General features: G+C 39.2%; 1 pseudogene; it reads left to right on the top strand.

Moving 5' to 3' along the window:
- Window positions 1-9,342: 9,342 nt before the first annotated feature.
- Window positions 9,343-10,800, top strand: LOC146406180 (serine/threonine-protein kinase 17A-like; annotated as a pseudogene).
- The last annotated feature ends 2,142 nt before the right edge of the window (window positions 10,801-12,942 follow it).

The raw sequence follows: 12,942 nt of genomic DNA, 5'->3' as shown, positions 1-12,942 counted from the left end.
TTTCAACAATGTTTGGGGCTTTTGGATGAGATTAATCATTTGTGTTTATTTTGCTTTTATCTATTTACCCACCATTTAAAAAAAATGTATATGCTTCCATTGTTTTTTATTCACTCATATGAGTCACTATATATACTCACATGTATATCTATATATATTACAATGATTACACACTCAATGTTTGTGTGCCCCCACATTCTTTTTTTTTTTTTTTTTTGTCTTTTTAGAGCCACACATGCAGCATATGGAGGTTCCCAGGCTAGGGGTTGAATTGAAGCTACAGCTGTCAGCCTACACCACAGCCACAGCCACACAGGATCTGAACTGCGTCAGCAACCTACACCACAGCTCATGGCAACACTGGATCCTTCAGCCACTGAGCGAGGCCAGGGATCAAACCTGTGTCCTCATGGGTACTAGTCAGATTTGTTTCCACTAAGTCACGTTGGGAATTCCACTAGATTCATATGTTGAAATCCTAACCACCAGTGTGATTTGTCCTTATAAGCAGAGAAGAGGCATCCAGAGGTTTTTCCTCACCTGCGCACAGAGGAAAGGCCACGTGCAGACACTGAAAAGGTGGCACCTACTAGCCAAGCAGAAAGGGTGCACCCAAAACCAACCCTGCTGGCACCTTGATCTCTGACTTCCAGCCTCCAGAACCATGGAAAATAAATTTCTGTTGTTTAAACCAGTCAATGGTATTTTGTTATGGAAGTCCAAGCAGATTAATGCAGATTTTAGCACTGTGAAGTAGAATGCTGACATAACATATGTCTTAAAATGCGGAAATGGGAGTTCCCTTGTAGCCTTGTGGCTAAAGGATCCATAGATGTCACTGACATGGCTTACATCACTGCTGTAGTGCATGTTTGGTCCCTGGGCTGAGAACTTCTGTGTGCCATGGGCATAGCCAATAAATAAGTAAGGTGGGTTTTTTTGGCCTTTTTTTTTAGGGCCACACTCACGGCATATGGAGGTTCCCAGGCTAGGGGTTGAATTAGAGCTACAGTTGCCAGCCTGCGCCACAGTCACAGCAATGCAGGATCTGAGCTGTGTCTGCGACCTACACCACAGCTCACGGCAACGCTGGATCCTTAACTCACTGAGTGAGGATAAGGATCGGACCCACAACCTCACAGTTACTAGTTGGGTTCATTTCCACTGTGCCACAATGGGAGCTCCCTAAATAATATTTTTAAAATGTGGAAATGGCTTTGATGGATAAGGCTAGAAGAGTTTTGAGATGCACACAAGAAAAATCCTAAATTGCTTTGAAGGGGATGTTGGTAGAAACATGGATGTTAAAGAAGAAAAATTCAGAACTTGGAGGAGGTGAAGGTGCAGCCTGGTTTCTCTTTATCGCTAATAGTTAAATGCAAGGCTGGAGTTCCTGCTGTGGCACAGTAGGTTAAGGATCTGGCATTGTCTCTGTGGCAGCCCGGGTTCGATCCCCAGCCTGATGCTGTAGGTAAGGGATCTAGTGTTGCCACAGTGTGGTGTAGGTTGCAGCTATTGCTTAGATTCAGTCCCTGGCCTGGGAACTTCTTCATTTTAAAAAAAGAAGAATGGAGTTCCTGTCGTGGCGCAGTGGTTAACGAATCCCACTAGGAACCATAAGGTTGCAGGTTTGATCCCTGGCTTTACTCAGTGGTTTAAGGATCCTGCATTGCTGTGGCTGTGGCGTAGGCTGGTGGCTACAGCTCCAATTAGACCCCTAGCCTGGGAACCTCCATATGCCGCAGGAGGCGGCCTTAGAAAAGACAAAAAAATAAAAAATAAATTAAAAAAAGAAGAATACGTACATCACAGGAAAAAGATGTTGGTAGAAAAAAGAACATTAGGGGTGCTTCTGGTGAGATTTCAGACAGAAACAAGGAACATTTCACTGGAAACTGCAGGAGAGACAATCCTTGTTACAAAATGACAACACACTGAAACGTGTCTTGTGCAAGGTTGAACTTGCTAGGGATGACCTTGAGCAGAGGAGATTTCTAAGCAAATTTTGAAGGTGAAGCTTGGTTCCTTCTTCTTGCTTATAGCAACATGCAAGAGGAGAGAGATAAATTGAGGGAACTAGTAAGCCAAAAGGAATCAGAACTTGAAGATTTGGGAAATTCTTGCCCATCCATACTGCAAAAAATGAGAAAGCATGTTTGGAAAAGAACACCATGCATGTAGCAGGACAATCATTCCAGACAGAGCTTACTCACAGCTTTAATTAGCCATCTCTGTCAAAGAAGGATGAGATTCTACCAGCAGAAACACCGTCAGCTGAAGCAGAGACAGGGAAGATGGGATAAAATGAAGAAAGGCTGTTAGGCTTCCAGGATTCTACAGAACAAAAACTAGACCTATTCAGCTGTGAACACGTACTATGCTTCAAGAAAAGGAAAAAAAGACCCATTCAGAGATCACCAGTCTGCCAACTCCTACCACAGGCCTAGGCAAAGCTTTATCCCCCTTCAGCAGTTACCAACTCTGCTGGCATCTTCATGTGGTATGTCCAGCCTCCAGCGCTATGAGAAAATAAACTTCTGTTGTTTAAGCCACTCAGCATCTTGCTATAGCAGCCCAAGCTGACTAATACACATTTTTGTTTGTTTGTTTGTTTGTTTTTTGGGGGGGGGCTGCTGCCCCTGGCCTCAGGGCAGCCAGGGATCAGATCCAAGCTGCAGTTGAGACTTAAGTGGCAGCTGAAGCAATACCAGATCCTTAACCCACTGGGCTAGGGATTGAACCTGCATCCCAGTCCTCCCGAGAGGCCACCAGTCCTGTTGTGCCACAGCGGAACTTCTGAATAATACACATTTCTACCCTGAAGACACTTCTTCATATTCATTTGGTTCCTCTGAAGTTTGGATCACTTTAGGTCAACCCAGAGAGCTGTCATCTTAGCTCTTAACAGAGTACTTCACAGGAGAGTGTTATACATGTTGATTTTCCTTTCTCTTTTGATTTACCTCCTCTTCTCCTCTCTGGATCAGTGACCTGAGTTCGTAGTGAATGGTAGTGGGGCTGGGTAGTTAAATGATTCCAATGGTAAAGCAAATTATTCCAATGAAATCCCATTTCTCATCCGGAAGTTTTGGCAGAGACATTTTAGTTGCTAGTGACTCTGAACTGTTTTAATAAATTTTAGTTGCTAGTGACTCTGAACTGTTTTAATAAATTTTGTGTTCAGTGTCTTGCTATGATGTGTGTCAAAAATGAGCTGTGGTGTAGGTCGCAGACACGGCTTGGATCCTATGTGGCTGTGGCTATGGTGTAGGCTGGCAGCTATGACTCAACCATCAGAGAGGAACAGTGCCTGCTTTCACAGCTGTCCAAATACTTGGGATGTAGAACCTGGAACTGGACTTTAAAGCATATGATCTAGACTTCCAGTGGACACTCTTACTTCTAACAAGTCTCCTTTCTGGATTCATGTCTGAGGACACTTTCAAAACAGATCTTACGGACCCTCCATCCTGTTCTCCGTAGTGGCTGCACCAATTTACACTCCCACCAACTGCGTAGGAGTGTTCCCTTTTCTCTACACCCTCTTCAGCATTTCTTGTTTGTAGAGTTTTTGATGATGGCCATTCTGACTGGTGTGAGGTGAGACCTCAAGTAGTTTTGACTTGCGTTTCTCTAATAATTAGTGATGTTGAGCAGACAGAGAAAGACAAACACCAAATTATATCAACTATATGTGGAATCTAATAAAATGATGCAAAAGAACTTATTTTTAAAACAGAAACAAACTCAAAAGATTTCAGAACCAATCTGGTGGTTATCATAGGTGAAACTGTGGGGAGGGTTGGAATAATATATACATACTACTGTATAAAGTAGATGATTAAGGAGAACCTACTGTATAACAGAAAAATTTACTCAGTAGTTTGTAATAACCTATATGGGAAAAAAGAATGGAGATATTTATATGTATGACTGGTTCCCTTTGCTGTACACCTGAAACTAATACAACTAATACAATTTTATGGGAGTATACAATTTTATACTCCCATAAAATTAAATTTAAAAGAAAACAAAACAAAACATATCTTAGATCAGAGATCAAAGACCATTTACCTAGATGATCAAAAACTCTTAGGTCTGTTTTAACAGACCTCTATCACATTAGACCTTTCTGGTTCTGTATTTAGCAGTGTTGGCATGGTATATATATATGTATATATATATACATATATAGGTATATATTTTTAACTTTTATACCTTTTTTTTTTTACTTTTATCCTTCGTAGTTAAAGTGGGTTTATCATAGGCAGCAGATAATTGTGATATGCTTCTTTGTTCAATATGAAAATCTCTACCTTTTTCAGGGGGTGTTTTGATTATGTACTCTTAATTGTATATTGACATAGTGGATTTAATTCTACTATTTTTTTCTTTTTTTCCTATTTCTTCATCTGTTTTTTTTCTTTCTTTCCTGATTTTCTGCTTCCCTTTGGGTTAATTGAATATCTTCATTTTTCTTCTTTTGTTCACTGATTAGCCATAAATTTTGTTTTTATTTATTTGCTTCTTTAGTTTTGTTTGATGTTTAGCTTTTTACTGATTTTAGAATTTTTTACTGCTTTAAAGTTTCTAGAAACACTCTGATAGATATAAAATGTCAGCTACATATATAATTTATACTTTTTCTAACAGCCATTTAAATAAAAAAAATAAAGTTAAAAGAAGCAGGCAAAATTAATTTTAATTTTTAAAAATTTAATGCAATACACCCAAATTATCATTTTAACCTATAACAGTATTAAAATCTTAATGAGAAATTTTATATTATTTTTTCCATTATGTCTTTGAAATCTGATGTGCGTTTTACACTTGTAGGCTATTTCCTTTCAAATTAGTCACATTTCAAGTGCTTGAGAGCTACTTGTGGCTAGGAGCTACAATAGCAGACAGTGGAGTTTTATAGAATGCATCTTTAACTTATCACAAGTCATATTATGCCACTTTACATAAAGTAGAAAAACCTTAAACTTGCATTTCTCTCCTCTTGGCCTTAATGCTGTTAGTATCATATGCTTTACTTTTGTATGTTATAAACTTAACAATAAATTGTTATTACTGTTATTATTTTTTGTTTTGTTACATTGTAAAGAGATTTTTAAACTATGAAAAATGTCTTGTATATGTACTCAGATTAACCATTTTCTTTTAAGGTAGATTCAGAATATTTTCAGCTTAAAGGACTTCCTTTAGTATTTCTTGAAGTAGAAATAAATCTACTGGTGATTAATTCTTCCAACTTTTGGGTATCTAAAAACATCTTTATTTTTCCTTCATAGTGAAAAATATATTCACAGCATATAAAACTGTAGGTTGATCATTGTTTTTCTCTTCAGTACAGGCATACCTCATTTTATTGCACTTTGTAGATATTATAGACATTGTGTTTTTTACAAGTTGAAGATATGTGGCCAACCTGCATTAATAAAGTTTGTTGACACTATTTTTCCAAAGGAAATTGCTCAGTTCACCTGTGTCACATTTTGGTAATTCTCACGATATTTCAAACTTTTTCACTATTATTTGTTATGGCAATCTGTGACCAGAGATCTTTTTTTAACTTATTTTTTATTAAAGTATAGTTGATTTACAATGTTGTGCCAATTTCTGCTGTACAGAAAAGTGACAGCAGAAAATAATATATTATGTGATAAGTGATCTTTGACATTATTCTAATAGTTTTGGGGCACCATGCACTGCACACATATAAGATAGAAAATTTAATTGCTAACTGTGTGTGTTCTGACAGCTCCACCAACCCTTCTCTTATCTCTCTCTCTCCTTGGACCTCCCTATTACCTGAGGCACAACAATTTTGAAATTAGGGAGTTCCCTGGTGGTGCAGTGGCCAAGGTTCTGGCACTGTCACTGCTGTGGCTTAGGTTGCAGCTGTGGCACAACCATGGGTTGATGGTTTGATCCCATGGCAGAATTTCTGCATCCCATGGCATGGCCAAAACAAACAAACAATAAAATGGAAAAACATTTTAAAATAAAAAATTAAAAACAATATTAAAATTAGTGTAATTAGTAACTCTACAATGGCCTCTAAATGTTCAAGTGAAAGGAAGAATTGCTTTGTCTCTCACTTTAAGCAAGAGCAAGAAATGTTTAAACTTAATGGAGAAGGCATGTCAAAAGCCAAGACAAGCCAAGATCTAGGCCTTTTGCATCAAAGAATTGGACAAGTTTTGAATGCAAATGAAGAGGTCTTAAAGGAAATTACAAGGGCTGCTCTAGTGAAAGCATGAATGGTAAGACAGTGGTAAGAAAGCAAAACAGGAGTTCCCGTCGTGGTGCAGTGGTTAATGAATCTGACTAGGAACCATGAGGTTGCGGGTTCGGTCCCTGCCCTTGCTCAGTGGGTTAACGATCCGGCGTTGCCGTGAGCTGTGGTGTAGGTTGCAGACTCGGCTCGGATCCCGCATTGCTGTGGCTCTGGTGTAGGCCAGTGGCTACAGCTCCGATTGGACCCCTAGCCTGGGAACCTCCATATGCCGTGGGAGCGGCCCAAGAAATAGCAAAAAGACAAAAAAAAAAAAAAAAAAAAAAAAAAAAAAAAAAAAAGAAAGCAAAACAACCTTATTGCTATTATGAAGAAAGTCTGAGTGGTCCGGATAAAACAAGCCCTTAAACCAAAGCCTCATCCAAAGCAAGGCCTTCTCTTCATTTCTAACAAGGCTGAGAGGTGTGGAAACTGCAGGAAAAAAAAAGTCTGAAGCTAGCAGAAGGTGGATCATGAGGTTTAAGGAAAGAAACGGTCTCCATAATATCAAAGTGCAAGGAGTTCCCATTGTGGCTTGGTGATAATGAACCTGACTAGCATCCATGAGGATGTGGGTTCAATGCCTGGCATCCCTCAGTGGGTTAAGGATCAGGCGTTGCCATGAGCTGTAGGTTGCAGAAGCGGCTTGGATTCTGAGTTGCTGTGGCTATGGCCAGTAGCTGTAGCTCTGATTTGACCCCTAACCTGGGAACTTCCATATGTCACAGGTCCAGCCCTAAAAAGCCAAAAAAAACAAGAAGAATTATGCTAAATTGACTCTGCCTACTCTATATTTGGAACAGCAAAGCCTGAAAGATAGCACATCTGTTTATAGCATAGTTTATTGAATATCTTAAACCCACTGTTGTAATCTATTGGAAAAAAAAAAAAAAGGTTCCTTTTAAAGGTTACTGCTCATTGACAATACACCTGGTCACCCAAGACCTCTGATGGAGATGTAAGATTCATGGTTTTCATGCCTGCTAACCCAACATCCATTCTGCAGCCTATGAATCAAGGAGTAATTTTGACTTTTAAGTCTTATTATTTAAGGAATATATCTTTCATATATTATAAAAAATATATACAGTCTCTTTTTAGGGCCACACCCACAGCATATGGAAGTTCCCAGGCTAGGGGTTGAATCGGAGCTGTAGCCACTGGCCTACACCACAGCTCACAGCAATGCCAGATCCTTAACCCACTGAGTGAGGCTAGGGGTGGAACCTGCATCCTCATGGATGCTAGTCAGATTTGTTTCCACTGAGCCATGATGGGAACTCCAAGAAATATATTTTGTAAGGCTGTAGTTACCATAAATATGGATTCCTCTGATGGATCTGGGCAAAGTAAATTTAAAACATTCTGGGAAGGAGTCTCACTGTTCTAGATGGCGGGAAGAAAATTCATGATTCATTGGAAGAGGTGAAAATATCAACATTAACAGTAGTTTGGAAGAAGTCGATTCCAACCCTAATGGAAGTGGTTCAAGACTTAAGTGGAAGCAGATGTGATGGAAATAGTAAGAGAACTAGAATTCAAAATGAAGCCTGAAGATGTGACTGAACTGGTCCAATTTCATGATAAAACTTGAATGGATGAAGACTTGCTTTTTGGGGATGAGTAAAGAAAGTGGTTTCTTGGAGTTCCCATTGTGGCTCAGCGGAAATGAACCCGACTAGTATCCATGAGGATACGGGTTCGATCCCTGGCCCCACTCAGCCGGTTAAGGATCCAGTGTTGGTGAAAGCTGTGGTGTGGGTTGCAGACACAGCTTGGATGTGGCGTTGCTGTGGCTGTGACATAGGCAGGCAGCTGTAGCTCTGATTTAATCCTTGGCCAGGGAACTTCCATATGCCAAAGGCACAGCCCTAAAAAGCAAAAAAAAAAAAAAAAAAAAAGAAAGAAAGAAAGAAAAAACAAAAGAAATGGTTTCTTGATGGACTCTACTTCTGGTGAAGGTGCTATGAAGTTTTTGAAATCACAAGAGTTTAAGAGTTTAATATATTTTGTGAACTTATTTGATAAAGCAGCTGCAGGGCTTGAGAAGACTGACTTCTATTTTGAAAGAAGTTCTGTGCATATAATGCTATCAAACAGCATTGCATGCGACAGAGAATGCAGAGAACAGAGAAGTAATTTGTGAAAGGAAGAGTCAACTGATTTAAGAGATAGACATTGCTTTTTAGACATAATGCTATTGCACACCACACTTAATAGATTATAATTTAGTGTAAACATAGATAAACTTTATATAAACTGGAAATCAAAAAATTACGTGACTCATTTTATTGCAATATTTGCTTCATTGCAGTCGTCTGGAACCAAGTCTGCAATATCTCTCAGGTATGCCTTATCTTAAGGATATTACTCCACTATCTCTGGGCTTACATTGTTTCTGACAAGAAGTCTTCTGTAGCCTTGTGATGCATCCTCTTTCTTTGTAAGGTGTCTTTTTTCTCTGGTTGCTTTTTAAGACTTTATCACTGGCAATTCAATTACGTGCCTACATGTAATTTTTATAGTTTCTTGTGCTTGGGATTTCTTGAGTTTCTTCAATCTGTTGGTTTATAGCTTTTACCAGATTTGGACAATTTTGGGCCATCTTTCCTTCTAATATATTCTCTAGCTCTCTTTCCCTTCCTTTGAAAATTCCATATTTTAGGAAATTTTAAAATTTTGGAGTAATTTTTGTCTTTTTCTGTCATTTTAGCATGCAGCATATGGAGGTTGCTAGGTCAAATCGGAGCTATAGCCGCTGGCCTATGCCACAGCCACAGCAACATGGGATCTGAGCCATGTCTGTGACCTACACCACAACTCACAGCAATGCCAGACTCTTAACCCGCTGATCGAGGCCAGGGATTGAACCTGGATCCTCATGGATACTAGTCATATTTGTTTCCACTGAGTCATAACAGGAACTCCTGGAGTAATTTTTGGTTACACAGGGGTTGCGAAGGTAGTACAGTGTTGATGTGCACTCCTCTCTCAATTTTCCTTATTGTAAAGATCTTAATATACTGTGGTACATTTGTCAAAATTACATTAACCAGGCCATGATTCCTTTGGAAAAGCCGGCCAGCCAAGGTCTGAGCTTGCTGCTCTGGCCACCACCCCAGCCCACGGGTTGCTGACAGAGATTGGCAGCAGGGTGCCCACCAAGCCCTTCCAGGACAGCTACAGCTTAAGTCCAGGTCAGGAGATGGGCAGGGGGAAATTTGCAGTGGTGAGGAAATGTATAAAGAAAGACTCTGGAAAAGAATTTGTGGCAAGGTTCATGAGAGAAAGAAGAAAAGGCCAAGACTGTCAGATGGAAGTAATTCACAACATTGCTGTACTTGAACTAGCATAGGACAATCCTTGGGTCATTAACTTGCATGAAGTCTATGAAACTCCATCAGAAATGATTTTAGTTCTGTAATATGCCCCTGGGGCTGAAATCTTTGACCAGCATGTTGCAGACAGAGAAGCCTTTAAGGAAAAAGAAATTCAGAGACTCATGAGGCAGATCTTCGAAGGTGCTCGCTTTTTACACACTCATGATGCAGTTCATCTTGATCTGAAGTGTCAGAACATTCTGCTGACAAGTGAATCTCCATTGAGTGACATCAAGTTAGTTGATTTTGGTCTATGAAGAATAATGAAGAACAGGAGTTCCTGCTGTGGTGCAGTGGAAACAATCCAACTAGTATTCATGAGGATGCAGGTTTGATCCCTGGCCTCTCTCAGTGGGTTAAGGATCTGGCATTGCTGTGAGGTGTGGTGTAGGTAGCAGTTGAGGCTTGGATCCCGCATTGTGGTGGCTGTGGTGTAGGCTGGCAGCTGGAGCTCTGATTTGATCCCTAGCCTGGGAACGAACTTCCATATTGCGCGCCCCCCCCCCCCAAAAAAAGGAATAATGAAGAACAGTTAAGAGCTCAGAAGAGCTCGGGAGATCACGAGCACTGCTGAGTATGTGGCTCCAGAAATTCTTAGTTATGATCCTATCAGCATGACAACAGATATGTGAGGCATTGGAGAGTTAACATATGTCCTGCTGACAGGAATATCACCTTTCTTAGGTGATAATAAACAAGAAACGTTCCTCAGCATCTCACAGATGAATGAATTTAAATTATTCTGAGGAGGAATCTGGTGTGTTGTGTCTGAGTCAGCTACTGACTTCATCAAGACACCTTTAGTTAAGAAACCTGAGGATCGAGCCACTGATGAAAAGTGTCTGAAATACCCCTGGCTGGCACAGAGCAGGGCTCAGGAAAGCTTCCTTCGAGCTGAAAGGGGGCATCTAAAGAAGCCCAGGTCCTCCAGGAAGGCGATTCTGTGCCCGAGAGTAATTCAGATGCTCAGAAACTGGAAACCAGTTGTAACAGAGGGGTTAATTGTAGTTTCTTCATATACTTTAGGACAATGCAGACAGTCTGAAAAAGAGAAAAATGGAGCAGAAGGCCATTTCCAAATGATTTAAATTTGAGGAAACTTTTCTACAAGAAATTCCAGGAGATTTTATCTACTGAGCAGTATTTCCCTTCAGAAATTTAAAGATTTCTCTCCTGGGACTACTATTTATGAATTTCTGGCTGAATGGCACAGGTACTGAAAGTAGATGACCAGGTATCACTGATATAAACTAAAATGACTTTGTCAGACTTGTGGAATTTGAGAAATCAAGCCAGATCTATTAAAGTTGCCAACCGGAAGGTTTGACAGGTAAAGTCATCTGTTTCAATGTTCTTTTTAAGAAGGGAGATGCTTGAACCTTTTATTTCTGCATCCTGCTTCTCCAGAATGAGAATTTGTCTGCTAAGATATCTATATTTACTTTCCTTAAAAATTCAAGTAAAACTGCCAAAAAAACAGCTTTGTAAATCTATTTTGCATTATTCATATGTGTATCTATATCTACATATTTGTTGCTATCTTTACTAAAATTAGTACTTTTTCCCTTTGGATTTTTGGACGAAGTAAGATTTTAATTTAAAAATACATTTTCCAAATTTTTGAGACCTAGGATAACATCCAATATAGTTTAATAATGTCTTATTTTTATATTTTATTACTGCTTTATGTTGACTTGATTTGGCTTCTGTCTCTGTTGTTTCCTAAAACTTATTGCCTATCAGTGAAAGACCCTGGCTAATCTTTTTCTTCTTCAACATCACTAGTAAGAGCCGTGGTAATTCCTTACCTCTGAAATTGCTCTGGTTTTCAAAGTCAAGGTTAAGTAATTCTGTGATAGTAAAGGAATGTGGGCTCCCAGCTCTCCATCACATTTTCCTTGTCTACCCTCTTCCACTGGCTATACCCCTGCCACCTCCCCACAGCCTTGTCACTTAACTCTGGTCTCTTCTGAGTGTCAGTGTGATCTAATCAACATGGCAGTGCTTTGGTTGGTGAGAAGATGCTATTGTTTTTGTTGATGAAATCTCTTGGATTCAGGGAAGAAATAATAAAGCATATTCATGCTGGCCATCGAGCCTTTACTTCTGTTGAGTTTTGTATCAGCCTCCAAGCTATGCTAGGAAGAGTTAAAAAATGCTGGAATATTTATAAACCTTTACTTTGTTCATAAACAATTTGACATTGGGAACTTTGTCATTAGGGAGGTAAGTCTTGTCCCAAAAGAGTTCTAAGAATATTCTTAGTACCATTTAATTTGTTTAGGATTGAACACTTCAGTTGTATACGGACACCGCAGAGAATAGTGAATTCCTATTTAAAAAAATGGAAATGTAAGTGTACGCTGCATAACTGAAAGATACTAAATATTGTTCTTACACATTCACACACACACACACACACACACAAATTACATCAACCAAACCTCAAGTTACTTATTACCTGAATTTCATCAGTTTTTCCACTAATGTCCATGGAGACAATCCATGATACCACATTGCTTTTATTTGTCAAGTCTCCTTAGTCTTCTCTGATCTGTGACTAGGGATGTTAACTTTAATAATACATTTTAACACAATCTATCAAAACATCATTTTAAACTATAATCAGTATTTTTAAAATTATTGATAATATATTTTATAGGAGTTCCCTTGTGGCACATGGGTTAAGGATCTGGTGTTGTCACCACAGTGGCTTAGGTTCCTGCTGTGGTGTGGATTCAATTTCTGGCCCAGGAACTTACATATGCCACAGGCGTGGCTAAAAAAAAAAATATATATATATATATATATTTTCATACTAAATCTTCAAAACAAAATGTGTATTTATACTTATAGCACATATTAAACACTTTCATCGGAAAAGTAGTTAATGCGTTTAGATGTCACAAAATTTACAGTTGGAAAAGTAGATTCACATTCTCATGTTGTTCCAAATAGACTTAAAGTCTTCCACTAATTGTGCTGAGTATGTTTTTTAATTTAAATTAGTTAAGATAATTAATTAAAAAGTTCAGTTCCTCAGTTGCACTAGCCATATCTCAAGTGTTCAATTAATTGCTCTATGTGGCTAATGGCTGCCATAGTAAGTAGTGCACTTCTAGACCACTGAAAGGACTTTATTTTTGCCTGCGCTTATGGCTACAGAAGTTCCTGGGCCAGGGATCAAACCTCACCACAGCAGTAGCCTGAGCCACAGAATGGACACCGCCAGATTCTTAATGTGCTGTACCACCAGACAACTCTAGGCCTTTGGACTTT

This window comes from Sus scrofa, chromosome 1, assembly GCF_054392235.1.
Source record: "Sus scrofa isolate SSC_HxYL_T2T_F1_AM1 chromosome 1, Sscrofa_HxYL_maternal_Yorkshire_Landrace_v2.0, whole genome shotgun sequence".
NCBI lineage: Eukaryota > Metazoa > Chordata > Mammalia > Artiodactyla > Suidae > Sus > Sus scrofa.
The sequence above is the reverse complement of the archived record's forward strand: the minus strand, read 5'-3'. Positions and strand labels throughout refer to the sequence as shown.